At 39.0% G+C, this 27,088-nt stretch overlaps 1 long non-coding RNA gene across 1 annotated transcript in view; it reads right to left on the bottom strand.

Moving 5' to 3' along the window:
• Positions 1 to 200: 200 nt before the first annotated feature.
• Positions 201 to 27,088, bottom strand: part of LOC113142206 (uncharacterized) — a 41,833-nt gene continuing 14,945 nt past the window's right edge. Inside the window, exon 3 of the long non-coding RNA XR_003296923.1 lies at positions 201 to 2,531. This is a non-coding gene — a long non-coding RNA (uncharacterized LOC113142206). The remainder of the gene's footprint in view (positions 2,532 to 27,088) is intronic.

Genomic DNA, 27,088 nt, shown 5'->3' with positions numbered 1-27,088 from the left:
ATGATTTTTGCATTTAACTGTAGTTGTTTTTCTACATTCATAACAGAAGCGCTGCATCATTTTGGCGGAGTCCCCTATGGTGCCAGCCCCCCCCCCCCGCAATATAAACACATTTCTCTCATTTAAATGAATGAGAAGAACTGCATCTGTGTCTTACTGTTGCTTAGACACAGTGAAGGTTTAAATATTTTATGGGTTGAGAAAAATCCTGCCTTTTAACGCTTTGTCGGAAACTGAAAACAGTATAAATTTTTCTTGAGAAGTGGAAGTTTTGGAGGCTTTTACAGTGACAACGCAAGATTTCAAATGCTCTTATGAGAAGATTTGTTCTCTTACAGATTTCTCACCTTTGTTTTGAATAGTCTGGATTCTGTACATTATTAAGCATCACTGATGACCTACCTCCACAAGTAGTTTCATTTGTGCCACCCACTCCTCCTGTTCTCTATTTTGGGAACTTTCCAGCTCCAGTTTTGTACAATGACCCCAGGGCAGAAAAATGCAGGAATGAGTTTGAAATTCAGGGCACATGCAGGCAGCATGCAGGTGGGAAAAGTAGGTCTGTTCACAACTAAAGATCTCATCAGATTGATTTGTCCAAACTTACTGTACAGTCTGCTCCCATGTCCTAACACCAGTTGTTCAATTAAGTATAATATCTGTTTATGTCATATGAAAAGGATAACATGAGAAATCTGATCTAAAAAGATTACCTAAAACAATAGCCACTTTTCAGTGACTATCCTTTACTATTTTTTTGTTGTGTGCTTATTCTTGATAATGGTCAGGACATTGATGTGAACATGGCAGCTGTCATATCCACAGGAAGCTCACTGTGTGCGTTGGCCAGCGCGTTGAGCACTCACCGCGTGTTTAGTGGCTTCTACTCCTACATGAACCCATCTACCATCACGTAGGAATAAAAAGCCATAAGACACAACAGCAATCTCACAGGAGGGAAGAAAAAGAAGGAAGGAGGAAGGAATATTAACAGAGGACTCCACGCCGCTAAAAAAAGGAAGGTTTGTGCTCTCAGCCGGAAGGTTGAGGAAATGAAGGAAAGTGTATGGAGTGATCCGCATGAAGGCAGGGAAATAGGGATAGAAAAATGGATTTTGAAGAGGAAGGGAACAAGGGAAGGAGAGAGAAAAGGAACTGATTTCACAGTCATTCAAATGGTAGAAGTAACCCATAGGTGAGGCACATATTTACAGGACCAGGACCTCTCTGTTTGTCTTTCTCTCTGTTGGATTATGAGCAGTAGATGAATATGCATTGCAGACATTACCAGACTCTCCCTCTGTGTATAAACTATATTTGATATGCTTGAAGCAAACTGCTCTGATGAACCTAACCAAACTCCATCTGCTCTGTTTCCAAATACACACATTTTCTTAGTCTAACAGGCAGCTGCACATGTTTTAATGTGGAGTTCAAGACAAATCAAAGCTTGTGTTTTTTCAGATATTACCCAAATAAATATCTACTCCATAAAACTAGACATGCTCCTACTGCTGTCCCCTTCATAGAGTCTGTTCACAGCTCTCTTGCAGTAGAAATCCAGTCACGCCTGTGTGTAAGAGGTTACAGTACGAGTGTATGCACGCACAATTCAGGCAAGTCCAGATAAATATGTATGACTCCACCGTGGTAGGTTTCCTGCTTTGTATGCTAATGATCTTATACAAGTTTAATAATGCAACTGCGGTGCACTGAGGGTGGGGAGGTGGAGGTAAAAGAGGAGGAGGTTGTGCTGGAGGCTGACACACTGAAGTACGGAGCTGCAGATCCTCACAAATCCTCTGTTAGGCCTTGTGATACGAGGCATGAATAGTGAGGTAACAGATTACATTTAATCTTACTAATTAGGCTGCAGAAAGGCTGGATTTCAATGCATTCAGTTTCATAAGTGGAAAGGTTGCACTTACTCTTGATAAAACAGGCCATTATGTGACGCATTCGACCAGAGAGACACACACAAAAAACATATCAATGGCCATTACAGTGCTCTTGAAATATTAGCCTACAAATACAAATTCCATTTAATTAAGTGATTTCTTGTCTGGATTTTAGCGGCAATGGATCTTGAGATACTTGAATTCTGCTGTGTCATATCCATCTTTTGCTTTGTTTTTCTACTGTGCTACAGTTCAAGAAAAAACATGATACATTTTGGCTTCACTGTATTATTTTTTTTGGATGCTATCTATTGCAGATTAAGATTTTCTATACTGAAATAAATTCTAATTAAAAATAATATGATGCTATATTGTGGATCAAACTACACAAAATATAGTTAAAATATGCACCTCATGACTGAGCAGAGGAAAATAGTGAGGAAAATACTCTGAGCAAGGATTCAGATGCATTGAATTCTATGCACTTAAACGTACACATGCCTGTGTTCATGTCCTCCCTGTATCTTTTGTCTGCTCTGTGTTATCTGGTACACATCTTTTTATCAGGTGAAAGTTGACGTCAGCATCCAGGCTCTGGGCGCCGCATGTTCGTGTATCAACGCCTGGAGGATCCTGTGACAAACAGAAGAGAGGAAAGAGGAGGCATGAGATGCAGGAATAAAAATTCAAGCTCGAGAGTGGAATACTTATTAATGCTCTGCAGCTGTTTGCTGTACTGCTGTAGTAAAGCCCTGTGTTGTCATTATTAAATGAAGGGGTCATTATCTTTTCTTTAGTTACTTTCAATAACAAGCAAACTGTAGAAGAAATGTATGAGTTACTTGTCAGTTGTCAATCTTAAGTTTTATCCTTCCTGAAAAAGAAGGGCTCGTGCTGAGTTAAAGAGTTCATACTGTTCATACAGACATATCCACAGCAGTTTCAAACAGCCATTAACCACAAACCAATTATGTCCCTTGTTGAGCATCAACTACTTCTTGATGAGTTGTGTGGTTTACAAAGCTTAATGAAAAGTTAATAGTGAGCACAGTCAGACATTTCTGCACCTGCTAATATCTCCACTGAGGTGACAACTGTTGACAGCAGGCAAGTTCTGCATTGAAACTATGAAGAATCCAGGTAAAGAATACTGCACCTGAACATTTTACACAGAGGACCGACTGTCCGCATTAGAAAAAGTTTTAGCTTTTAATTTATCATCTAAAAGGCTCTGGAAATTGTTTGGGATAACACTCCACACAATGAGCTGTGACATCTTCATTGAAAAATGATTGATAGGGCTGCCAGGGAGAGGCTGTTTGAGAGACAGATCGCTCAAACAGTCAAGCTGTAAAAGCCCAATAATATGATGAATGGTCTATTTACCCAACAGATGAGGAGAGACTTGCATAAAGATTAAACGTGTGGTTTTGGACGTGTCCTGGTCACAGAACAGATAGAAATTTGAATAATATGGCTGTGTTCTCTGTCAGGGAGCAAGTTGGAAATGAATTTAAGTTGCGAGTGATTTTTCGGCTACGAATAATGCAGCTTGGCTCATTTATCACCTTGGATTGTCTTGCAGTGGGGGGGGGGGATTATTGATTATGGGGAATGCTCTTTAGATCTGTGTGGCGTCCCACCTGCACAGATTCCACCAATGGGGACCACTAAGGTTATAAAAAAAAAAAATCATAAAAGGTGTGGATATTTGTGATGAATTCTCTCTACTTTTAACATATTTCTTAGCACACAAAGTTTGAGTCACATTATCATTATGGCAAAACCATTTTCAGTTAGACATTATTCTCCTTCACTGGAGTCCCTTGTGTCTATATACTCATGTATCATAAATGGACCATTTAACACTTATAACATTGCACACAATGTATCTACAGTCAAGCCACTAATCACTTAACCAAACAATGTCTCTGAAGATCACAAGCGTGTGTTGATAGAGCGACCCAATTCTTTACACATAGCATCTATAATTGATGTTCAATAAATGTAGCAGCCTCAGATCTGATAAGGGCTTGGCTCTGATGGATCTCGAGATAGGCTTTCGTGGGGGGAACAGATGTAGAGTCGTGCATCAAAGAGGGATAGGGTTGCCTGTGATCGTTTCCACCCTGCAGCGAACAAAATAGCCCTCATATATCCCTGTAATCTGCATTAGCGCCGGAGCACAAGCCAGGAGACAGCGCAGAGGGGGATGAGTAATGGGGCTACCACTGATTTGGCAGGCCTATATTACACCTCGAAACTGAGGCATGCCCAACTGGCGAGAATATGAAATGAGGATGTCACAAATGAATATCATCCCCCTGTCCGCAGTACTCATCAGCAGTATTACACCCCAAAACATGTTTGCAGCAAGCCACAGACCATTTCCACTTTTTTATGTTCGCTCAGTGATGTGAGTCACATTTAACTGAAATAGTCATGCTTTTCTCAGGGGTGAAAAGAAACAAGTACAAGTTTCGGGTAAGTGTATTTTACTGTTAAATTAAATTTAAAATTTTGGATAAACACATATGATAAATACAATGTTTTGCAAAAGATTAAACCAATGATTTCCAATGTTTGTGGCTTGTGATATGAAAAGCTAGCTGTCGATGAGCGCAATCCTACAAACTTAACAACAGAACATGACAGAAGTGTTTGTGGACATGACACCTCAACCAGAAGGTTATCATTAGATCCAAGTACTTCTTGCATCCCTGGCTAGCTTGACTGGCATGTTTCTACTTTCTATTTCTGCAGATCATGAGGCTTTGGATTGAGTAATGACCCAACACTGTTTCTGGCATCGTCTGTTTGTATTATAACCAAAAAAAACCTGAGCCATAAGCAACAAATCTGTTACTGGCCAAAGCATGAACATGAGCCTAGAACCAGAGCAAAAACCTAATGTTTCTGTCCAGCAGCCACAGTGGAGCGCACATCCTAAAAAACAAATAAATAAATAAATAAGCCACAGCCAAACTAAAGTATATTACACCACAGACCCAGTGGGAAAAAGCAATTAGTTACATCTACTTTATGTCTCTCTAACTTTTTACTCCTGCTCCCGAATCAGGAGAGAAATAAGCATCTATTTTCAACTGAATACTTTTAATTACATGAGTAAATTTTGCAAGACAAGAAACTCTTGCTGTAACCTAAATAGCATAAATCTTTTCATCTCATCTCAAACACAGCTAAATCCTAAGAAGTGAGGATATAAAATGAGAGCATAACAAACACCATCCCCCAACACAGCGCCTAGCATTAAACTCTTGTAATGGCTTGTAACAGGTTATGCTTACTTGCTATCTGAAATTAAAGCGTAGACATTACATCCCTTGAGGCCAATCAAGTAGTTATGTGTATATTCTGCTGGGACATTAAAGTACTCCTACAAACCTTGTTTTGTGTGCTGGGCGTTTGTTGTTTCTCCATGTTTCTGTGTGTGTGTGTGTAAGTAGTTTAATTTCCGCTCATAATTCAGGGTTTCCTGCATTAATAGATTAATTCTGGTACACATTTTTTTTTCTATTCACAATTAAAACATCTCATAAACAAAACACACAGCTCAGGGAAACAGTACAGTATTGACGCTGCGCTAATGTGGTTATTTTTGCTCCACTTTGAATAGAAATTTGATTATCGAGAAGAGATAGATAGCATGCTGCAACATAACAAACGGTGCAAAACTTTTACTGCTTCATCAAATGAAAAGCAAATCATTTAATCAGCACAAGCACCTGAAAATATCAGCATATGGCGGCATTAAATTTACAACTTGTGCAGCAGGAATCCCTATACTTTTGGCCATCAGTTTTTACTGGATATGTATTCATGCTGCTTGCTGTGTGGATTTTCATTATCTCTACGACAAATTGGCAAACTGAAAAGCCTGGAAATGAGTCAGATAATAAATCCATAAGGATGAATAGGTATATGACTAGTGAGTCTATTTAAACCTAATACATTGTTGATGTACACTGGATCCTTCAAGGACTCTCATAAGAGAGCCTTCTTTTTCAACCAGGCTTTATATGTACAACATATAGCAACTACAGGCCCTTATGTCATTAAAAGACCACACAAACTTCATTAGTTTAAAGTGTGTCAAATTCCCTCTCCAGTAACCTTTATACTCCAGCCGATAGCCTCTAGGTTTCTGCCGCTGCTGTTTTTCACTGCAGGGGTATTAGAAGATTGCTTTCCCATTTCAAGTCTCTACGATAAAAAGTGCTGGTGGAAGCATTTTGTAAAGTGAGAAGATTAACTCCAGACTCCCTCTGCAACATCTAACGGACCTGCAAAGGTGATAGGTGTAGTTGACTACATCAGATATCTGGCTTTTTGTTAATTTGCTGCACTACTTTGTGAGATGCCCTTTACTAAAAATACAGGTGATTGCAGTGTTTATTAGCAGCAGTATTAAGTAGTTAACTGTAGCAGTATTGGTTACAGTCGTAACTACGAAGTTTTCACTTTTTAAAAAAAAGTTCAGTTCTTTAACGTTTGATGTGTTCTGTTTCAAGCAAGTGTAGAAAGTCTAAAAAGATAAAATGGTGAGACTGCAGTGTAAAAATGGAAAAAAAAAAAAAAACATAATTTGTAAAGCTAAAGCAGAGACAGTCTAGAACAAATGCACATTTTTGTGCACAAGCCAGAAAATGACTTAGAATATTATGACTGCTGTTCTCTTTGGAGTTACCTATCAAAAATGTCAGAATTATTTTAATAATAAACCAAATATAGAGACATGCGTGGTAAAATGTATGATGTTGTGTTTTAATTTCTGGTATATTAATAGCCATTGTACATTTCCTACTTCCACGTTGGTTTCCTTCCACTTTTTATCTTCAGTACATCTGCTTCATATTTCGCCTACTCTCCCCTGTTGTGATTTTATGGTTTTGTTGTTTGTTTTATTGTTTTAATGGCCAGTTTAACATCTGACCAAGGACAACTGTTGAAAATTAGCCTTTTGGCTGGCACATTCCAATTTGCAGCAGCAGTGATGTTTGTCAGTGTGAATTGTAACTATAAAGTATAAGTAAAATAAATTAAAATGTGCACTCAGCTCACTATATGACAACCCTTAATACTGGCTAGAGACCATCTGAGGGATTCTTTCTTGACTGAAATGCAACAAGATTCAGAGTTTAGATTCAGGTTAAGGATAAAGGATAAAGGCTCACCTTGCTACGTACATGACTGTAAAGATCAGATATTTATGTAGGGCAGCTAAATGAAGTAATTATTCACTGTCTAAATATCAAAACTGTCCTCCCAAGTATGCAGCAAATCACCCCTATCTATTCTGTCCCTTCTCTTTCTCCCTCCCGTTGACTCCATTGTGTGAACATTTTCATGAAGGCAATAAAACGCTCATCAGCAAAGGCCTGAAATGATTTTTTAATATGACGACATTTTAATGAGGACTGAAGGAGATGGCTGGTTTGGCTGATGGCAGCGCCTCTTTATCAATGAGTGGCAGGGAAGAACTAATGGCACTAAAACAGACAGACTGCCTAGACTCTCACACACAACACACACTTCATATTTCCTGTTTGCAGGAGCTAAATTATATTTTGCCAGGATTTCAGTATTAGGGAAAAAATGCAAAACCATTGTTTGACCTTTTTTGGACAGTAACATACAGTACGAACACTCCACACTCTCCTCTCCATTATTTTCTCCATTTCCTTCCCTGCCCAAGTATTTCAATGTTTTGTCGTAGATTGGAATTTAATCTAAGGGTTTTACAGTTTAGCTGTTTGAGAACACCTGTCAGATATGAGTGCTGAGATTGAGTGTGCTGCTAAAAGGTTGTATTATTGGACTGGAGAGGTTAAGATGGAAAAACAGATATAGCACAGTAGAGTTCAGTGTTTGAAATAAAGAGGCATGAAAAGGCCACCTCTCCTTGCCTTGGGTATCATATCCATTGATATCTAGGCTTTATAAAGCAGCTTTTCGTGTTCAATAGAAATTACATGCCCTTTGGAAGGATGATGCAAAACCTGAAACTATATCGCAGCTGAGAAATGATGTAAATTAATGTGACTAAAGGTGAAAGTATATATATCACTGTCAAGACGTGCTAAATTAGTGTCAGAACGTTTTGAGTGCGACTTTCACTTAAAGCCTTGAATCTAATGAGTTGTCAGGCAAAAGAAGTCAAGCAAAGTTATGATAATCAACAAATTAATGTCAGAATAATGTCACTCTCTGAGATGCTTTCCTCATTATGTGTTGTTATAAAACACAGTGTGATAAGTAAAGTGCTTACTACATGTATTAAACACTACACTGCTTCATAATTTTAATGAGACTTTCACTTTATGATCTTACTCCTTTGAGTGGTCAGACTTGGCCGACTTTGCTGCCCAAGGTCATGACAAAAGCGGTTTGCAGAGCAGAGCCCCCTGCCCACCAGACACTAAGCAAAACCACTTCTCTGCCTCGTTCCTCTTTTACCATACAAGGTCGTCTCATGCTGGCTACGCCTCCACAATTAGCATGCAGCCCATGGTGTGGTCTGTCTGGCTGTGAACACACGAGCATGGCGCTGTGCTCTCCTAATGAGATGCCAGTCAGTGAAGCTGCCTGCGGGACTGTGAAAGTAAAAAAATAAAAATAAATAAAAATAAAAATAAAAAACCTCCCGGGGTGTTTGTGCACCATCTCATGGCTGGTAGAAGAGACTACCGAAGTACACACAAACTGGTCCAGACAGGCTGGCATCTAATTTTACGTAATCCACACTGTATGGTGGACACTTTCATCCAAACCTTGGCACTCTTGCATGAATGCATGCATGCATTTTCAGCTGTGAGAACAGCTAACAAAGCCGTTGGTTTCAGAAGTGTTTTCATCTTAGTCACATATAAATGAGCTAGTAACCTCCACTTTTATTTTCAAACGTATTGTTTTTTTATTGATAATTCAACATTGTCTACGAAGAAAATAAACTGGACTTTTATTTCCAGAACAAAATCTGTCAGAAGTATCTCCCACTATTTTACAACTCTGGTGGTTATAAAACAAAGAACTGATAGCCCAGCTATCAAACTTATGAAATTTAGTTGGTGCAACCTGGGTTATTACTGTAACCACCACCAAAGATATGTGATGCACATGGTTGTGGAAGGATTAGAAAAGAGGTGAAGTCAAAGCCAATGTTTTTTTTGTTTTTTAGATCTCAATTAGAGGCTGTTAATATTGAATCTGCCTATATTTATTATGAATCTGTACATCCACAAGGTCTGTTCACAAGAGAAAAAAAAAAATCTGGTGGTACGAGTACAGCATGTAAAACATACCATGCCAGACGCAAGCAGATGCAAACTAAAGCTGTGAAGCTTCTTATTCTCCTTCATTTTGACACTGCAGTGAAGTGCAAACCAACCAGAGCTGAACAGCAGAAAATAAATGTATTTCTGATATATTCTCTTTCCCTATTTCTTTTCTGTCAGGTTACTTGCATGTACAACCAGACCTTGTTTATACAACAAAAAAGAGCCCAGGTATTCCAGGTGCATGTTTTCACTTTAGCAGCTTGCTAACTGTCTAATCAGCCATTTCATTCACACAGAGGCTATCAATGAATACCAGCAGTTAATTATTTCAGTTATCGTGAACATTTGTTGTTTGTCATTTATGACAGGATCCAAATACAGTAAAAGTGATAAGCGAAAACTATGAAAGTGTGAAATTAGTATTTCTTTCTTTGGTGTTGTTTTCAGTCTCAAAGTTTTAACATCTAGCTATATCTGAAGGCTTTTTCACTCCACAATAATATAAAAATGGAGGAAACAATAATGCACCCTATAGTGATAAAATATTCATCCCACTACTGATTAAGTTAGCTCTTTACTGCATATTAAGTGCTTCTGTGCAGATCTACCACACAAATACAATGTGTACTGCTCCTCAACACTGCATGAGGCAAAACACACACACACGCACATTTTCCTATACAGAGAAAATCATTATAATGCACCAGTAGTCTCTAGTGCTGCCTACAGCCAAGGAAAGCTGTTAGGATGTGTGTGTGTGTTTAAAAACATAATTCCCCAGCACGAAATGCACTAAATATCTCCTATTAGGTGCTATTAAACTGTAAGATTACAATTTTCTACCTCTGTATAAAACTGAAAGTTCTCAATTTATAAAGGCAAGCACAAAGGTTTTGTTTCTGGCTCAGATCTGGGTCTGATCCTCTGAGGCGTTGTGTATACACAGTGTGCTATGTTTGACCCAAATTACTTCTTTTTGCAAACAGGATTGATATAACTAGGCCTTTGGAGGGATCTGGATGTTTTACCATTTTACATGAAACCTTCCTAAAGTGCTGAATGTTGTTGTAGTTGGATGGAAACTGATGTTTCCTAAATGCCATCACCGTAATGTATCTAAAAGGTAGAAACAACAAACACACAGAGGATGATCAGTATACAGCTGATCATACACATCGTCGAAAAGGCCTGGGGGGTTAAATGCGTGAAGCAGCGACATGCCTCACAAAGCCTTGGTGCCTGCTAATGGCCCCCTGTTTGTAATGGCATCCGTATAGTACCGCTTGACGAGCTGCCAAAGGGGGTGTTCTGTTATTGCGGAGCCAATCACCCACTAAGTATTTGCTGGCTCCTATTTCCTTTCTGCTAATGTGTGAGCCTCCCCAATGCCGCAGCTAAATCGACTCTTTACGCCTGACTTGTCACCCTGCAGCGACGCACAGAGAATCCCAAAGATGCATCGTCGGAGGGCAGCACCAACATCTCTGTTGCCATGGATACATTTATGGCCATGGAGGTCATTGGGCGGTTTATTATGCTTTTACTCCAACCCTAAATCCAAGAAAGTGATGGTGTTTGATGATTAGGACGATGGAGTTGATGTGACCTTTGTGAGTATGTAGTTAGGTGGTGATTGCTCACTTCAATGTGTCAGATCTTGCATGGACTGTGCTTGTAAATTGCTTCAATAAAGGCTACATTCACTGGATCTTTAAGAAAAAAAGTGGAAAAATTATGAAAAATTAATTATTTAAGTATAAATTTTGAGCAAAAATGGTAAACATTTTCACATTTAAGCTATTCTACCCTGGAGATTTGTGCCTTTTCTTTGTCTTAAACCTGCGAAAATTGAATTAAGTGCCCTGTTTGATGGATGGAATGAATGAATAGTCCAGTGTGGACACATTACTAATTCTTAATATGGATACACATAAAATAAGATCAAATTATAATTAGTGACACTCTACCGCTGTGAAAGGGCACTGTTGTTCATTCAGCTTGAACATAATGACTTAACCAGAACAGTGTAATGACAATATTTTTACTGACTTATTTGGTTCTCTGACTCAACAGGAATGAAAGCCAAAGGTTACACACCTGCATAAACTTTTGGGCTAAAGATGAGTTACTGACCATCTCTAGATGTTTCTCTTCAAGGAAGGATTTGTTAAATCATCTATGGACCTCAAGATAGTTACAGTTAACTGTATATATTTTAATGTGATGTTCACTGTACTAACATACCAGCAATCGTTTTTCAAATGGGGTATACCTGATACAGGAAAGAAAGTTTGTATAGAATTTTCCAACCAGGCAGCAACACACACCTGCACACCTAAAAGTCCACCTCCATGGTAAACAGAAAGGTGTCCTGCTGATAAGAGCCGCAAAAAGGGAAACTATGAAAGTAAGAGGCAAATAAACTCAGAAAGATGTGAGTCCTCTAGAGGTCTGTATGAGAATGAGTAATATGTGAAAGCGAGTCGACGGCTAGAAGGCCCAGACATACTTTGCCCCCCGTTATCGGCCCGCGCAGATGTGCCTCAGCTTTCTCTGCAGCGCTCCCATTCGCCACATCCATCACAGAAATGCACCTTGGGAGATTGAGGGGATGGTGCAAGCGCCAAACCCACCATCTGCCGTCATTTAGAAATAAATGACAGGCCCAAGCCTAGTGGGAGCCCGTCTCATTCCATTGCCAACGTTGGTGCAGTGACGGGTCCTCCCAACCTTCCTTTTTCCCTGAAATCAATGTGTGAGACCCCTGCCAGTCATGCTGGAGTGTGCCTCAGAGAGAGACTTGGAGTGGATTTGGTCGGTGAAGCACAGCCCTTTACTCAGGGGAGCGGGCAGGTGGAACAGCGTGGTGAAACCAGCTGTCTCCCTCCTGATTACAACAGCCAACATGGAGAGCTTGAGAACTCTTAGACTCAAGGTGGATCCGGCTGGAAAGGAGCTCCATTTTATTTGATTAGAGTCTTATTGATGATCTACAGATAAAGAAATCCAGTTATAACAAGCTGGGAGCTTTATGGATTGTCTGCAGGCAGTACTTTTATTCCAACATATTGCCAGTAATTAATATTTTGCACACATGTAAAGTAATATGTGCAAAGTCCACTCTAGAAGGAAACAAAACTGTGCAATTTAGCTGTTCTCCCTAGGTGAAGATTAAGGAAAATTAAGTAGGTAACTGAACTGAATGGACAACCTAGCTACTGTGCGAGTGATAAATGAAGCCACAAGAATCATAAACCTAACACACAGACATAACCCTCATCAGGGTGAAAAACTACAGCGCAAATATCATTTGCCTGTAACACAAAAACACCTTTCCCTCATTTAATCGCCTGGTGGATGATTTCCTGCAGCTTTTCTTTGCCAACTATAAGAACAGACAAAGTACTACTTCACCGAGTTCTTGTACGTGACAGCTAATATAAGTTTGGCCCCAGAACTGAGGCAGGAGGTAGACTTTATTAATTTCATGGATTTGGAAATGAGCCGTGGTGATAAGGCTATCACTCTCTTATCTGGGGATGGCGGGGGCGTAATTAAGCCGATAGCCAGCGATGATGAGGAAGTGGTGTGAAAAAAGCCTTGGGGATATGAGGGTGGAATCTTTAGGGCTCGTTTACCAGAGGGATGATTAGATTGGCACTTAATTGCCACCTTTTCTATTTTTAGTGTGAGAGGTTTTCTTTTGAGACTCCCTTCCCCAATTATTCGATTTATTTTTTACTTATTTTGTGGTCAAGGTCAGTTTAGAGAATGTCTGATTGTCAGATGTGCTGAGGTTAAGTCAAAGTGGTATGTGGCATGTTAGAGGGGGGACTGTGTCCACTTCCCCTGCCTGTGTGGATCCATAGGAGATTGAGGTCAAGAGTAGGTGGACTGCAGTGTAACAGCACTGCCAAGACAGAATGTTTGCTAGAAATGCCTAAGTTTCATCTCTTTCTTCACCAAGCGCCTCAAACCCTGATAATTGTTTTGCAGCAAAAAACCAGACTTACCAATCAGTTCTTATTGATTCCTCAATTCACTGCACCAAAAATCCTAACTCAAAGCCTGAACATCATGTGAATCCCCTGAATCTTATTTTATGTCTGATAATGACTAGGACGAACAGCCCAGAGCATCTGCCAAAGGAAATATATATATTCTGTTCATTAGCTAAAGTCTGACATATAAAATATACTTCACTCCAATCTGCAGCATGCAGCCTGTGTTTTTAAACTTTTATACTTTTCATTAACAATTATTGTCAGGGTAATCAAGAGGCAAGGCAGAAGAAATGTCCTGAGACCAACAAAAGTGGCTGCACTTGACAAATCTAGTGAAAATGTATGCATCCCCAACCGAATAGTAGTCTGGAAGTCAACCTGAGTAGCAAAACAAATCACCAAAAATGTCCAATTTAACTCCATATCCAGAGAAGTCCAGTCACCTTCAGCATTTCCACAATTTTAACTGAATTCAAGCTTTCACTGGTCCAGTATTGCTCGATTACACAACATTCACAAATTTGTAGCACTGTATCAGCATTATCACTCTATGTCACTATCCCTTACCACTTCTGAACAATGACAGGATTTCAGTTAAAATGAAGCTTGGTTTTATGTATGCTGTATACTGGAAATTGTGTGCATACGGGAGGAATTAGCACATCATGATATACATCCCAACCCGACATTCGGAGCCACAATAAGAACAGTGTGCTTTTTATGGCGCGAGGTGGAAAGTAAGGGTGTCGAATTTGGGGTTATGCAACAGGAGAGTGGAGTTTGTATCCTGATATACACATTAATTGTGATCTTTCCAAATCTTAAGCAAGTATTTGAGCCGTTTACTTGTCCTAACCACCACATGGTCATCTGTAGATATTTACAGAAGCAGGATGGTGTATGTGAAATTATTCTAGTTAAGTTAAGTTCCACCAGTTAAGTTAACTGTAGTGCCTATGTTTATTATAAAGAAAGAACATGTTTGGATAGTAATTTGTGGGACTTTGGGCTCTTCTGGGAATATGGAGAAAAAAATTAACATCAGCCTTATCATTAAAATGTTACAAGCTCCAAATGTTATTGTTATGGCAGATTTTAGTGATTCAAACTTTGGCTGTGATACAGCTATGTGACACCTCTGTGTAACTGGACAAAACAGATTATAACTCAATCCTCGAGTAATCCTCCAGGAATTTTAATATCCTAGGAGTGCAGTAAACTTTGATAGGGTGAATTTAAATTACCTGTCCACATAGATATGACTGCACATTGTGAAGAAATGCTCTAAACTAATGAAGACCTCTGTGTGAGACAGATGTGAGAATATTCCTCTGGTGCCCCTTGTCACCCATGATACCTTCCAGTGTAAACATTACAGCCTGTAGAGAGGGGCTGCAAATCAGCAAAGCCTGCCTGTAAAACCATAATCCCTGCTCCTCCGACAGACGAGCGGGAGAATAGAGTGTTATCACCCTGGTTGACACACTCCTGTGTTTTCTCCCAACATCCTCGGGGGTTTATCACTTCAGCATTTCATTCCATTATCCCAAGCACACCGGGGCTGTCCTCGGAGCAGGGGAACGAGACGACTTGTCAGGGTCGCAGAACAAAGAGGGAGCATGTCGAGCAGCGGATTAGACTGGGGGAGGAAGTGTGTGGCTTCAGTGGAGGGAAATCACGGGAAAAAGGGGTGCAGGAGAAAAGGTAATGTGAGGGATGTAAGAATTGATCAAGGGAATGAAATGAATAAAAGAGGTAGACAGGGACAACTTTTCTTTCACAGTTATGTTGATTTCCCTTCTGCTACCTTTGTTTCTTTACTTGTACCTGACGAAACCCTTGCTCTGCATATGCAAAATTCCTTTGGTCTTATTTCCAAACATTTCTGTTACATTGAAAACCCCCTGAGGAAGAGTGGTATTTTCTTTTAATTCTGCTGTCTGCAGTGGACGCCATTGGTTTTCATGTAAGTACTAAAAGAGGATGACTCACACCAGGCAAAGGAAAACTATGAAGTTTAAAGGATGTGTAAAAGAACAGCAAGAAAACAGTTGTGAAAGTGTCTGGTGTACACATCAACTTTTTCCTTTTTTAAGCATAATTTGAATTATTTACTTCTTTTGTGAACTACCTCCTGCCTTTGCTTTTTTTTCTGCTTATCCTAAGTATTAGAAGAGAGCAAAGAAAGTACGTCCAAGGTGACATCTTATAAATATACTACTAGAAACACTACTGTATTATGAAAATTCATGAACTTGAGCTCATTCGACTTCTTCACTGACTATAAATGTCTGATAGGTAACTATTACATATTCAGGAATTCCTTTTAATGCCGAACCTGACTATGAGATGAGGACTTTTTTGCAACCTGATACTCTAAATGTAAATTAATCAGCTGGTGTTAAGTTTTTGATCTGAATTTAAAATAGAGGTCTATTGGGCTTTTACTTATACTACTAATGTGCATCATTTGAATTAAGTTCAAAATATTCTTTGCAGTTTAGAAACAAGACCAAGTTACAAAACTATAATTGATTGTCTTGAACATAATTCCAAAGCTTAAAGGTGTAGAAATATTGTAATCTATCCGCAGGCAGGTTTTGTAAATTCAAAAGACCAGGAGGTTTCTCATAATCAATGACTCATTCAAGCAAAGCATCCTGGAGACAAAGACCTAATTTTGAGTTTAACTACAGAAAATTAGACCTCACCATCTGCATGTAACACACACACAAACACACAACCGTGACACACCATCGCCACAATACATCCAGAAAGCTATAAGGCGCAGACAAGCGCACACGGCAACCCCTAGATCCCACACTTCATTACACGTCCAGCCATCCCTGACTGGAGTAAATCGATGCAGGATAATAGCCAGAGCCCTCACCCCTTCATCACTTCATCTCTCCCTCCTCCTTCCATCCACCATTTCCTCCCTCCTTGACACTATCCATCCATTGCTGTTTCAACATCCTGTCATTCTCCCCTATTTCTTTCATCTTTTCTTTCCTTTGTCCAACCTTTCTGCCCCCTCCATCCAACTCGACATCCTCACATCGGCCCGCTGTCCTCTCACTAACAACCGCTCTGCCCTTCTATCCCCTCCATCCATCTCCTCTTTCCTCTCCATCTCACCTGTCTGTTTTCATCACTGCAGTGGATCATTCCTCTTATCAGGCGTGGGCCTGTAATAGCGCTGTTGTATATAACATGTCTGTTGTGATCACTGACAGCTCGGCTGTGCAGCATTAACAGTAACAGGGATAATAAGCTCATTTTGCATGCAGTTTCGTGTCAATTCTGTCTGTCTAGGCTGCTTCCTATAATTTAGGTCTGTTACATCTCTGGGGAGGGACGTGTTATTAGTCTGTTGAGAATTGGCCAGGGTGTTTAAAAATTCCATTTCTTCAAGGGTGTTGGTTTACATGCAAGCAGAGAACTTGCTGCTGTTACACTCTGTAATGGCTGCATTGCCTTCATTTAACAAACTAAATTGATAATGGCTGCCAAAGCAAGGGTATAAAAGGCACTGAAACGGTCAAAGTTTTTGCAATTCTTCAAACTAGCTTTGGAAATAATTTATTGTGGTTAATGGCCCACTGCAGGCTTGTTGCATACAATTAAAGTGGTGATCCATTATTGCAAAAAAAAAAAACAAAAAACAAAAAACAAAATGGCCTGTCATGCTTGCTTTATTCACATTCATGAAGTTGAAAACATTTGAACTGAACACCCTTATCGCTGGTTTGGTTGAACTATAATCTGCTAAATATCAGTACTCAAGAGGGACCAAATTATTGCTTATTTAATTGGATTTTTTTGTTGTTGTTATTTTTTGTATTTTTAACATATTTACCAACTTTGCAAAATATTACAATGGAGCAACTTCTAGGATGTTACCCTAAATGGCCAAGTGATTTCAAACATTAGGGTTTATTGTGACTGCAGTTTTATGTATACATTACAAACTTACAAAAAGTGAAAGCGCTCACTTCATGTCTATATCATTCATGGCAGGAAAGCAACGATTTCACTTTTCTCTGTCAGTCAAGCCAAGCACTCAAAAATACTGAATAATTGATTAAGATTTAAACAAGGACTTGATTTCTGAATTTCAAAATTTTCTGGTGACTAAACAATGACAGTGGTTTGAAAGGGAAAAAAAAGATGCATGAAATATTCAAGGGAACTGTGATATAGTGAGGCTTGAGAAAGAGGAGGAAGACAGCTCTTGGAAAAAAAAAATCTGAGATCAAAAAAACCCCAAAACCCCCCCCTGCAATACTGCACACATTCACGGTGCAAAGCATTCCTGTGGCCTGAATTAAATCACAGTTCACCAAGTATGATGTGCTTGCTGAAACTGAAGAGACTATATAGATCATCCAATTGAAAAATATGAGACACTAACAAGTGACTGAAAACTTGAAAGTAAGTGTTTGAGTTGTTAATGACCTTGGCTCAGACATAATTATGTGGTTGGAATCTAAGCAGTTGCAATATCCAGTAAAAATAATTATAGTCCTTCAATAGACAGTGTTTTTCAACTATAAAGTGATGTTGTAGCTATCAGAAATTCTTGATATTCCTGACCTAACATCCCTGTCATGCTTATAGTGATGACTGATGTCTGACTTCTGTAACACATAACGTAATAGGTACCAAGTATTACACCCACATACAGATTTGGCAAAGTCTAAAAAAATTTCATCCTAAGTTCAAATATTTACTTACTTACTCCCTCAGGGTATAGATGCCTGAACTTTAAGCATCTGTTCACACTGCACGCAGCTCATGATGATATCACTCACTGGGTCTCTATGTGCTGGTGCCAATTCTGGCTGACACTATCGCAAGCCGAGCTATGTGTAAGTGTTTCTGTACCAGCTGCTGCAGGTCACATCAGGAGTCTGAAAAGTCCATTAATTTTCTACAACCTGGTTTAGATCACGTATTTTTCAAGGCTTATCATGAGTAGACATCATCTTGTTGGAAAGGAAAAGTTGTCTGCAGCTGAACTATTGAGCAACATTTTCCCATCAGTTCATCATGTGATTAGCAGAAAACGTGAATTACCTCATTTAATGTCTGGAGTCTGCACTAACACTGACTTGTACAGCTGGCAGCTATCAGCTACCTCAAATCAGCCAGCACATTATAACAATGTGAACACTATAGCTGCCTGGAGGACAAGAAACACTGGAGTTTCCTGTGGAAGTTTGTAAAGAAAAACAGCCAGATAAAGTTTAAGGACATTTCTGGAAATAAATGCAGACATGTTTGGATGCACAAAACTCATCTGTATTAAATACACAAACTCAACACTCAACTTGGATGCCAACAACATATCTTGTGATTTATTTGTTGCATTTTGTCAGCCCTTAAGCCCATTTTTCAAAGCAAACAGACTGCGTGAAGACCAAGATGTCTGCTTTTACAAAAGGTCTCACTTGCCTAAAGATGTGAAAGCTTCTACCTCCTTGTCAAGACTGGACTGAAAAAAAATACTCAATTGTTTTTTATTTTTTGACATTCATCTGACCTGGTGATGTAGTGAGAACAGCCTTTAAGCCAACAAAGGTAATACAACCTCAGTCAACTGGCAGTCAATAAAAATCAATCAAAAATGTTTGATAAAAATCCAGTGACCAGCCTCTAACACAGAAACTCACCCAAAACTTGAAATGATCTTCAAACTTTGGCAGAGTCAATGTGCAGCGCACTGGGAATCAAATATTCATTAGTCACGATACAAGCAACCTATGGATCAGTCACACTGATGCTAACAAGGGGGATATGAGGTGAATGTAACAGACGGAGGGTGAGGCAGAGCAAACACTGCGGCAGCAGCTGCTCTCTGTAGTACAACCATTAAGACGGGAAGAATGTGCACTGGTGGCGTGCCTCAACATCTGTGCACCCCAAAGCCCTATCATGCTTTCACCATGTATACACCCATCTCTTGCTACTTTTTTTTAAAACCATACGCAGATTCATTTATTCATTCAAATGTCATATTTAGTCATTTTAAAGCGTCAAAGCAGGTTGACAAGAAAAAGGTGGAGGTGTTAGACAGTTACAACTCAAGGGATGGAGAGATGGGGGAACCAGGAATAGGAGGAAGAAAAGCAGCCCCATCCCCTTTCCTCTTCCCCACCCCAGCCCTCCACCCTCTTACAACTTTTCTTTGGGGGCTTCTTATAAACCAACCATCTATCTCCATTATGCCCCCGAAATTGCTATTTGTCGCTTTGCGGGGAAGAAATAATCAATATGTCTTGTGGGGGCAGCGAGCGCATTAGAGGAAGCAAATTGATGTCTCTCGCCCCAGCGCTCCTCACCCAGCACACTGCACCACAGCTAATGGGAAGCCTCGCTGGCTGGCAGACAGGGAGCCAGCGTGTGTGTCTGCGTATGTGTGTGTTTGTGTTTCAGTGCACATGAGTGAATGAATGAGCGAGTGGTCAGGCAATAGGGAATTTGTTAATGCAAAGTGAATGCCAGTGTTTGGCTGTGTGTTTGTGTGCTCATGTGTTTGCGTGTGCTGGCAGGTGCGTCTGCATGCAATGTGTGTGCGAGAGTGTGTGTGTCCTGTCAGTTTGTGTGTGTCCACTGCTGACAGAGCCTTATCTCTTGCAGCCATCCGGTTTTAGGTCTTTGGGCTGTCAGAGGCAGATAGCCCTGTCACTACCGCAGCATCCCCTTTCCCCAAGAGCCTTGAAGGCTTCCTATACCGACTGACACTTCCAGAAAATCCTCACCTGATAAGTGCATTGCAGACGGACGTGACTCGCACAGTAGTCTATCTCCTCTGCCCGCCTTTTATTTCATTACACTTCTCTATCGTCCTTGATCACACAGCCGGAGAACGTAAACGAAGTTTTGTTGATTTTTCAAAAAAGGGCACCTTTTCTTTTGTATGCCCGTTTTTCATTAAGTGGTGCAAATAGTCATATAGTCTATAGTCTCGCTTTGACCATTGCCCACAGTGGCTCTATGTCAATATAGAGGCATTTTTATAGGCAAAACAAATGCATAAATATTAAAATAATAAAGCAGTGGCTAAGGCTTAAATTCTGGGTATTATTCATAAGTTACCAATTAATTTTTTCATCTTTTTTATTTACTACATAGTGTATTCTACTGCATTGACTAAAAATCTATACTGGGTCTCAGTATTATGGATGAAGCAGAGGCTGGACCAGTATATAGTGTATGGATGACATGAATGTCCCTTTCTTGCTGATAATTACACTGTTTTTTTAATCCATGCATTTTTCTTCTATTTAACTTGACTATGCATGTATTTATGAACTCTATTCTTCTGTTCTTGTAGGGATGCTTGTACAGAGATGCTTGTTTTTCAATCAGTTTGGATTAATTTGGATTCAGAGCAACTATTTTATTTGTTTGCTTATAGGACAAAGTGTTTTGCTACATTAACATAATCATTTATGTCATCTATCAAGATAAACGTCAAACATTTGTTGGTTTCAGCCTCTCATATCTGAATTGTAGATTGTTGATCAGACTAAAACCGCAACCTGAAGATGTTAATGTTGCATTTTCATTATTTTGTGCCATTTTAAACACAAATATTTTCAACAGTTGACAAAACTAACCACAAGGTCTCTTCAGGAGCAGGGGCTTTTTATCATATTGCATGGCCTCCCTTAGCAGATGCAGCTGGATCAGTTGTTTGAACTGTACAAAAATCTGTTTTTCTGACAACTGTAGGGACAGTAAGGTCATTTTGTAGAAAATTTCAAATAGCGACCAACATGTTAATCAGAATCTACAATAATCTTCAGGTGGGTTTAAGAAAGTATTAATGATAAAATGTGTGAGGTTCACAGTGGATTCATATTCCATACATGACCTGCCTGTTCTTTACTGGTCCACAGTAGACGCAAAAGCCCAAATACAAAACTGACACTGAGAAGGCAGCAACAGATTAACATCACTGTCAGTGCATTAAAATGTGAGAAATGAATATGTAAATAGTGCGGCTGATACTATGAAAGTCAGAGAATAAATTCATCTTCTGTCACTCTCTCACAAACACACACAAACATAGACAAGCAATCACAAAATCAATCTCTGGCTGTGTCATCAGAGTGCTCAGATGGCTATGTGTCTCATCTCAGACACAGGACGGGGGGCGTCACAACAGGATTCTCCATTATCCGTTTATTCGCTGCAGAGGGCATTAGGGGCCTGTCAATTCTCATCTACCCAGGCTGCATTTGCACAGAACTAGAACCATGACCACATACACACACATTTGGCTTTAACACAACACGAGAAACACTTTTCTAAAATGTGTCAGTTTGAGATTTCATCAACCAAGACTTCTCAGACTTTTCCTGTTCTCTGATGATGTATTTAAATCCAGAAAAAGATATTCACCACTGATTAAGAGATTTAAAAGGATAAGAAGCGTGTCGCTCTATATTTTTCTTTCTATCAACAAATCCTAAAATAAGAACAAAGCCAGTGAAGTGTTCAGTTTGTCACTATTTTCTGACTTGTCCAGCCTCCCCCTTGCCCACTGGTATTTCAAATGGGTCACATACAGAGTTTAATAAAAACAAAACATAAAAAAAAAATGCTAGTCAAACAAGAGGGACTCTTCCACTGCATATTAATACACATTCAGTGCTCTAGTGAGTATTTAGGGCAGCAGGACGACGTATGTGTGTCTGGCTTAAAATAAACTACATTGCCCAAGTCCATTGTAATTAAAGAACCTGTCACCAGGTGCAACAATGGCTTGCTATGCGTTTAATTTTAATTAAAATGCCACCAACTGATTCTGCGGCATAGCAGTAGTAAATACGTTTGCTAGCATTAGAAAATGTTCTGAGGCGGCTATTTTGGAGAAGATTAGCTTAGCAAACTGTGTTTTTCTTTGTTGCAACATCTTTGTTGTGTCTTTTCATTGCACTTCCAAAGGATCACCTGTCAGTCAAAATGTGGCTTTACTTCTGCTGTTTTTCTTTTTTGGATTTCCCTTTGACAAACTTTCTGTGTGGAGTTTGCTTCCTCAAGTTCCCTCCAGGTGCTCCAGTTTCTCCCAAAGCCATGTAGTTTAGGGTAACTGGAGGCCCTAAAATTGCCTGTAGGTGTGAATGTGACTTTGAATAGGTCCTTCCAGAGCAGATATATTGACTTGTAAATAATAGAGACTGCAGACATTGGACACAGGCATTTCTAACAAAACGTAGAGGGTGCTACACTCTTTTGCTTCTTCATGGGAGTTTCAGGACACCACATGGCAAATAAATTTCATTCAAACATATACAGTCTATATATATATATATATATATATATATATATATATATATATAGACTGTATATACATATACATATACATAGACAGTAGTCATTTAAAAAATGTTTTAGTTCAATATTTTGGGAAGTATTAACAATTATTAACCACTTTCTGCAACTTGGAGTTTTCCCTAAAGCACTTAAGACATGAAAAAATAGCAGCCTTGATCTGCACAGTAAACACAGATCAATCTCCAATCTTAGAGACACTCGAGTAAATAGATTAGATAGAATTATTTTATTAACTTAAAAGCAAATTAGATATATACCAGTGTTTTAGGCCTTAGATAAATAGTTGATGACACCAGGTCAAATCAGGCACCAGTCTTTGTTCTATTTGATCTGTTTTACAGGACAACAGTCTACAGCCATGCTAACAACTCTGTAAGGCTGTATTAGGAGCTTAACATTAACACTACACAGTTTTGTGTGCTAGCATGCTAACATTTCAGGCTGGAGCAGAGTTGTGGGCTGACCAACCAACACTGCCATCCAATGCTGATACTAGAAGTCAAAAATATGGAAGGAAATAAAACTAATGAATGAGAATTGTAAAATTTTTGATCCAAATTTTAAGGATTTCTGTTATGTTTGGATCTGCTGGTGAAGTAAGCCTGCTTATTGTTCAGAAATTCTCCATTCCACTATAAAAATCTATAGTGTTTCCCACAATGTAACAAAGCAGTGTTAGAGAAATAATTCCACTACCAGCTGCATGTGGCAAACAGAACAATTGTGCGGCACCACAGGTTGATTCACAGCTTTGATGGATGCTGAATCTGGGCTGTCGCTGCAAGCACAGAAGAAACCATGGCAATTAGAAAAGCCCTGTGTGTGAGAGTTGGCTGCTGCATGCACCGCTGGGCATAAATGAGTCTAGCATCCCAGGCAACGTAGGCAGGGCTTTAACACAACACCGCAGACACGCCTAAGACTCCCATTGTGCCTCTCACTAATCCATTTCCACCCTAACAAGCTGATGCCTTCGAACCCAGCCATCCAGCTGCAAGCCTGTCCACCGTCTGCTGGGCTTGGTTCAGCTCCAGTATTCTGAGTTTCAGCAGCCATTTTAAGCTCTCTCTAGCAACACTCGCCCACCCCTGTTAAAACAAAGCTGTAATATTTTAGCACTGAAGTACTGCTACTGTACTAGTTTGAATCTACGTGTTTAAAGTGGCTGGCTGTGTTTGGCCTCAAATACAGAAATTCAGCTTTACAAAGGATTTAGCCTCTTAGAAATGTATATTTTGAAACTGGATCATGTGAGAGAAGAAAATGTTGGATCAGAAAAGGTAGACAAAAAGTATTACACTTCATTTTTCCAACCAGAATACAAAGTTGTGCTCTGCATTAATTTAAAGTTTTATTATTTTCCTCCCTTCTGGACTTTCTGTTGATTACTTCTGTAACCTCCACATATTTGGATTTCTTGTTGGGGACTGTGTCCTTTTCACCAACAGAGGAATAAAAAATGCCCCTTTAGTTCTGTGCTAATAAAGCAGCCGAGACACCACAGAGAAATCAACAGCATTATTTTCTCTATTAAGCTGAAAATTGTTGAGGCACTTGAACAGCACTATTTATTGTCCCCTCAGCCAAGAACGCTACCTCAGGTGAAAAGAGCTGAGTAGCCGACGAATAAACAAAATTAAAAAGAGCATCCGGAGCCTTTCTGTGTGTGCCTAATTTAATGTTTTTATAGAAATCTCGGAAGAAACGAAAGAGCTTTATTTTTCTCATTTTATAGTTCAGCAGCGTCTACAACTTTTTAAACACAATCTGTTTTGTACTTTTGCCCCACTGCTCATCTTATTCAACCTGTTATCAAAGTGACAAACCTCCCTGTGGGCTTAAGCACCGACACACAGAGATACAGGGTATGATGAGATCAAATGATATAAGGGAGATGATACAATATGATATCAGAGGTATACAGGGGGAGCAGCTTCAAGTGACTCAGTCTACTAATTGCAAAGTCTTAAGAACTTTTGTGTCTTTTATGCTTTTGGTCCATCATGTATTTTTCTCTTCATGTCATCTATGTAATAAGAAACAAGTGTTATCAAAACAATCTCTAAAGGGCAGTTTCATAGAAATGTTGGGTGCATCTGGGGCTTTGTACTTCCTTATAGCTTTTAAAATGTACTAAGCTTGTTTTTCGGATCCTTAACTAATTAATTTGTTATTCAAGCTAAACTAAACACTTATTGATCCCTGGCAGGGGATGGCAATGTTACAGCAGCACAACAGACAGGTTATCAGATAACTATTTGAATGAAATAAACAAAAATACAATAACTGTTAAAGAAACAAATATTAATATATGTGTAAAATATGCACATCGCAATATCTATTCTAATGTATATAAATAGATTGTTGAAATATCTGTTCAATAGAAATCAATATTATCCTCTTAGAGCTGTATACTTCTGGTTTTAGCAAACAGGTACAGGTACAGTACAAATATTGAGTACTTTTATTCAAGTGAAGATTTGGTATGGTTGGTATGGTTTGGTAAGGATGGTATAAATAATAACTACAGTGCACATTAAAATATATTAGCTATATACAGTTTTTAAACGTATATATGTGAATTTGTTATGTGCACATAGTACAATATTGAATATTCAATGAAAGTGAAACATAAAAATGACAAAACTTGCTGTTACAATAAAATCTGAGCTTCATATAGAAAATAAATGTATAAATATGCTTCACTGTCGCATCTGTGATTTTTGCCTGACTTTCAAACCTTGTTGTCAGATTTAGGGTTATGCTGTGATTGGCAAATTGAGGCACTGAAACAATGTGACACAGAAGAGAAGGCAAGGGGCCATGCTTCTATTTCTATAATTTCTATGCTTCTATTTCCAGTCACAAGCAGCAAATCAACTCTTAGTGGTGTGACAATTCAGATCAAAGTCTGCAGCTGTGTTTTGAGTGTTTCATTTGCAGTTTCCAGTGTAATAATAGTGAAAATGTTTCCATGTATGGAAGGAAATGTATAACTGAGATTATGTTGCTGTGACAATATTGGTGCTATTATTGACACAAATGGCCACCTAAGGTATTTGTATTTACTGCACTGACCTCTGTATGAAGTTATACTGTTAGAACGGTAGAGGACACAGTTCTCAGCTCTTTTTGCCAAAAGAAATTACAAATGAAACCATACCATGCTGCCGAAAATTAAGAGAGGTTATAGAATCACGTTAATGATATTATGCCTGCTATTTATAATGCAACTCATATTCAGAGCAAAAGTAATATACAGCTAAGGGTTTAAAAGTTGAACAATAAAATGGCAGCAGACGGGGATTTAAATTGTATTTCCTGCACTAGTAGTTGCTTCTCTGTGTAATTTGGCATTTCTCTTTTAATACAAATGAGCTGTATTCACTCTGCACACATTTAAGAGAAAGAAGAATTTATGAATTTTTAGAGGAGATGAGAAAATGTGTCAAATGCTCACAGCAGACTAGTGTATGCTGTAGAAAATAGATAAGATGCGTTACTTCTAGCTTGAAAGTTTTTCAATCTAAAACTATTCCTTAATCTTGTATGTTTCATGTCTTTCAACCCAAAACAATATTAATGTCTGAATGTTTAACCAAATGATAGATTCAAGAAAATATCAATGAGCAAAACAGATATCAGAGTATTAATATGATTTCTGAAATATATTTTTGCCTCAAACTCTACTGCTGCTTCTGTATCTCTGAGCCCTCCAGTATCAGTCTGTTTAAAGTAACTGCTTCTTGGCACAAAGGCAGACACAGTGAATATGAACTGAATAAACTCCAGACAATAAAAAGGCAGCACATCAATAACTGCTAGGCTGGGCTTAGCAGGGGGGCTTTATTGGTTTAATTCTCAAAATACACTGAGATGGTAGACTGCATAAGAACAAACAACTGAAGGGGGTGTTTGTACATGTTTATGTGTGTAAGCGCGTGCTCAAAATCCAATCTACCATCTTTTCCAACACGTACAGCAGGCCTAGTGCAAATATTAGCACTGCATCTATTGGGAGGCAATCTGGCTGTCACCATATTGTTGGGGTTTTTTGTGCAGAAGCATCAGTAAACAGAGCTGAACAGACAGTGAATGTTGCCTCTGTTGTTTTGCAGCTCTAGGAGAGCTTGCACTGGTAATGAGCAGTAAGTTCAATGGCTGCCATCCTTACTGCCGCTGTGCCTCAGCTGGCTTGAGCAGCGTACTGGAACAATGGCATCGTTTGTGAGATGTTTCAGTTGAATGTCATTTTGTTTAGAGCGTTAGCACAATGAGCAGAACAGCATGGAGGGCGGCATGTCAGAGTAATCCCATTACTTCTGTGTGGCAGCTAATCACCTTCTATGTTTGTTTTAATTCCTCTAATCTACTTTTAGTTATTGCTTTACATATATTATTGTTTAGACTTTGAAAGACTATCTCTAATACTTTGTAGATCAAATTTTACTATTTTAGATGCTAATCTATTAGGGCTTTCACTTTTTCCTAAAATCATATTCAAACAATTTTTGAAATGACATGCCATTTGTTAAAATTA

The sequence above is a fragment of the Mastacembelus armatus genome, chromosome 23 (assembly GCF_900324485.2).
Source record: "Mastacembelus armatus chromosome 23, fMasArm1.2, whole genome shotgun sequence".
Lineage (NCBI taxonomy): Eukaryota > Metazoa > Chordata > Actinopteri > Synbranchiformes > Mastacembelidae > Mastacembelus > Mastacembelus armatus.
The sequence above is the reverse complement of the archived record's forward strand: the minus strand, read 5'-3'. Positions and strand labels throughout refer to the sequence as shown.